Source organism: Panthera uncia, chromosome F2 (genome assembly GCF_023721935.1).
Source record: "Panthera uncia isolate 11264 chromosome F2, Puncia_PCG_1.0, whole genome shotgun sequence".
NCBI lineage: Eukaryota > Metazoa > Chordata > Mammalia > Carnivora > Felidae > Panthera > Panthera uncia.
In genome coordinates, this window is record NC_064812.1 from 41154732 (window position 1) to 41159467 (window position 4736).

Genomic DNA, 4736 nt, shown 5'->3' on the forward strand with positions numbered 1-4736 from the left:
CTAGTCAGATGACACCAAAATTCTCTCTGCTAGAGAAGGTCAAACTTGCTTTAAACAGAAGCCCCTGTTTAAAAAATGCAAAGTCCACAACCCATCCCCAATGCCCTGAAGCAAAATCTCCAGGAGAGGTCGGGGAAACATGTAATTTCTACAAGTGCTCTCACTTGATTCTTATCATAGGAAATCTTTCTTTTTCTTTCTCTAAATGCAGATACCTCCTCACTAGAGATTACAGTTCAACAGGATGGGGGTGGCAGGGACGAGGTTAGACTGATGTTTTTGAACACAGTGGGTTTGAGGTGCACTCTATTGAGAATCATTGCTTACCCTCAGGCATACTTGACCCTATTTTCACCAACTTGATCATTAGCTCCTAAACAGCTAAATGTCAACTGGGCTTTGTAATGGTGATTTTAATCTAGTTTTTTTCTCTTCTAGATAGGCTATAACTTAGTTTTATTCATCACCATTATTTAAAAACAAACACAAAAATTCTGCTTTATTCAGCTGTATAGCTCATCAGGTGAGGCACTGCCTACATGCCCTCATTAGTCCTCTCAACAACTTTGAGGTTGGTTCTATTGGTAGCCCCACTTGACAGATGAGAAAATTGAGATAGAAGTTAAACAGTTTGCTTAAGACCAACCAGGGAATAAGTAGCAAAGCCTTTCCCACTGAATCCCAGGCTAGCCACCTTATAACTACTAAACCCCTGCACTCAGCCTGCCCAGGCTTGCCCACAGCTCAGGGTTCTTCTGAACCAAGAAGTCTCCATATTCCATGATCAGTTTCCCAAGGAGAGAATGGGGCTCTGCCCCAAAGCCCACACACTTGCTTTGTATCAGTCCAGCAATGGTGGGCCGTGTTGGAAGTACCTTTAGAGTCAATAATTCCTAGCTGATGATGTATCCAAATAATCTGGCGAGAAGGTTAAAAATGCAGATACCTAAGTCCTATCCTTAGAGATTCTAACACTTAATGTCTGGTAATGAGATTTTGGTGGAGTCCGGAGCCAAAGGCCAAGAAAGAATTCTTGAGAAAACTTTGGTGCAGAAAAAGGTGAATTTATTAGAGCACAGGGACAGGACCTGTGGGCAGGAAGAGCTGCACTGGAGTTGTGAAGAGTGATTTACATACTATGGAGTTGGGGGAGAGAAAGTCAAGACAAAGTTTCTAAAGGGATTTTCCAATGCTAAAGACACAGATTACTGTAGGCTTCACTATTGTAGAGTGAAGGCTGCCCTTCCCTCCAGCAAAGCATCAACATTAAGACAGTAGGGAATTCCTAGGGGTACCAGGGTGGCTCAGTCGGTTAAGTATCTTACTCTTGATTTTGGCTCAGGTAATGATCTCACTATTTGTGAATTTGAGCCTCATGCTGGCAGTGCAGAACTTGCTTGGGATTCTCTCTCTCTCTCTGCCTCTCCCCCTCTCATACGTGCGCTCTCTCTCTCTCTCAAAAAATAAATAACTAAACTTAAAAAAAAAAAAAAGAGTAGGGAGTTCCTGGATCTCTATTTCCTTCTTGTCTTTGTTCTCCACATCACTATGGAAGGGAAGGTGATGTTGGGGCTATAGGTTTCCGGATATTAGGCTATTAATAAGATTGTCTCTTCCTTGTAATTTGCTAAGATATTTATAAACTGATGGAGACTCGGGTCTTACATGACTGTGCTCTCTATCAGTTAACCATTTGTTTTCTTTCTTTGACTTGGTTCTTGGACAGTCAGAAGTGCCTGAAGAATATCACATACATCCCAACTGTGTTGAGGGGGCGTGTGTTAGCTTGTGCTTTGTCCTCAGCTTGCCTTATGCTCCCTCATCATCTGGGATGCAACCAAGGAATCTGCCTTTTTTTATGAGCCAGTGATTCAGATGGAAGTAATCAGAGGGGGCTATACTTAAAAAAAGGGGGGGGGGAAGGAAGGGGAGAAAGGAAAGAAGGAGGGAAGGAAGGGAAGAAGGAAAGAAGGAAGAAAAAAATGCACTGAGCGGGCAATCAGAGCCCTTGACAGAGGATAAGAAATGCACCCCTGTGATGGGTAGGGGAGACTGCACCCTTAATGATGTCTTGTCCCTTTCTCCAAACCTAGTTAATTTCTACTGTTTCAAGACCCACCTCCCAGGTCACATCTCCTCTGTGCTGTCTCTTTCCGTGGCTCCTGAAAGAATTTAGGAGGCTTCCTTGGGAATTTCATCACCCTTAATCTAGGCATTGGTGCATTTTATTTATCATATTGTCTCAAGTGGTGGTTTTCACTGCTTAATGCTTTGTAGGTGACTGATTCACTTTGCAGAGGTGAAGCCATGACTCAGTCTGCTGAGCTACAGCTGGACAGCCAGGGATCTGGACGAGGCCCAGCTGCTGAACAGAGTCCAGGTGGGCCTGAACAGATGTTCAAACACTAACAAGAGCTGTTAATGCTGCAGAGGTGATACCCCCACACCCTCATGCAGGCCAAGATTCTGAGCCTCTTGAGAATAGTGGCTCTGCCAGACCCTTTCCTGAACTACCAGTGCCTCCCCAGGGGTAGGCACTGAATCAAGGGTGCCAATAGTTTTCATGGGGCTTGCCAGCTCCAGTCATGCGGCAGCAGCTGGACAGGATGGTGGTGTGGGTTTCCAAGGGAAAGAATGCAGAGAGTGATTAGTGATGTCTGTCTCAGGCATAGGAGGCACTTGCCTGCCACGTGTTTGCCAGCTGTATTACTTTCCCGAGGCTACTACAACTAATTACCACAAACTGGGTGGCTTACAACAGCAGAAATTTATTGTCTCACAGTTTTGGAAGCCAGAAGTCTGAAATTAGTCTCACTGGGTCAAAATTCAGGGGTTGGTAGGACCGTTTTCCTCTAAATGCTCTTAGATGAATCCTTCCTCACCTGTTCCAGCTCTCAGTGGCCCCAGTGGGACTCCAGTCTCTGCCTCTAGCCTCACATGGCCATCTTCCTGGGTTAGACCTCCCTGACCTTTCTCTTATGAGGACACCAGTTACTGGGTTTAGTACCCACCCCAAATCCAGGATGACCTCATCTCAAGCTTATTAAGTTAATTGCATCTGCAAAGACCCCTTTTCCAAATAGGGATACATTCACAGGTACCAGAGGGTAGGACTTGAACATATTTTTAGGGAGCAGGAAACAGTTCAACCCACTGTACCAGGCTTGTGCTAAATAAATGTCAGTGATTAAATGCCCCCTCCTACTTTGTTTCCCACCTCCCACCCCCTTGTGCAAACCTTTTCAAAGCTGGTGCTAGTGAACCACCCCTTTTGCCAGAGTCATGACTGCCCTGGTGTCAGTTTTGGCCCATTGCATGCCTCCCCTCAGCAGCTGGGATGGCAGGGGATGTGGAAGATTAAGAGGCAGAAAGCCTCCTACTCCAACAAGGATAATAAAATGAGTATCAGACCTTTTCCGAAGATTACCAGATTGTCGCACCGAGTCTTGCCCAGGGTGTACCAGAAGCAGAACCCAGTACATGAATGTGAGTCAAGGCCATGGTCAGGTTGCCCTCATCCCACCGACTTGTACAACCTCCTGTGAGCATCACCTTCTACCCCAATCTAAGCACCTCCTGCTTAAAGTTCACCCACATCATGAAAAGCAGTTGTGATAAAGACCAGGCTGCAAAAGACCTGCTCCAAATCCCCCTCTGCTACCTCATGTGCCGTCTGACCTTGAGCAACTCATTGCACTTCTCTGCATCTCACTGTAAAATCACATTGATAGGGGCACCTGGGTGGCTCAGTCGGTTAAATGTCCGACTCTTGGTTTTGGCTCAGGTCACGAACTCATGGTTCATGATTTAGAGCACTACCTCGAGCTCTGGGCTGACGGTGCAAAGTCTGCTTGGGATTCTCTCTCTCCTCTCTCTCTCACTCTGCACCTCCTCTGCTCACTCTCTATCTCTCTCTCTCTCAAAACAAACATTTTTTTAAAAAATCATACTGATAACAATACCTACAGACTTAAATCCTTTCTCCAGCAAGGCCAGGTATCAGTAAATAAATCCTTCCTTGCAGGCTTATGCAGAGGGCTAAGAGAGGCAGGCCATAAGCTTTTTTTTTTTTTTGAATGAAAGTGTCTCACAACACATCAGGTATGCCATTCAACGTTCACCAGGTTTAAACATACTCCTGTCTTCAACCAGCACCCGCACATTTGTAAGTCCTATACCTCTATCTTCCTCCTGCATACGTGACTGCCTGACACAATCTCAAAGCGGCCATGGTCAAACTCCACATCTTCCACCCTTCACCTGCTCTTCCTCCCGTAATTTCATCTGTGTGAGCAACCACCCCATCCAGATATCTAACAGGCACCACTCCTTTTCTCCAAATCAGTCACCGAATGCCATAGCTGCTTCTTTCTTAATATTTGCCAGATCTTTCTCTGCCTCTTTAAGTCTACCTTGTTTTCACACATTTAAAGCCACATCATTTCCCACCTGAAATAATGCAACAGCTTTCCTTCTCAGTCTCTTCCCTGCCCAGTTTATGTTGACAAGGCTGATGTTTCTAAGACACAGATCCAATCACGTGCCAGGACTGCACAGAATCTTTGGGCCTGAGACGAGTCTCCTCAGCGTGGCTGTGAGTCCCACGTGGACAGCCCTGGCTAGCTCCCCAGCCAAGCCCCCCGGGGCCCCCTGAGCCAGAGCCCTGCAGTTCCTCAGCCACCTCTGCCCCACCCACTCCCATTTCTCCACGCCTTTGCATAAGCTGTTCCTCTTGC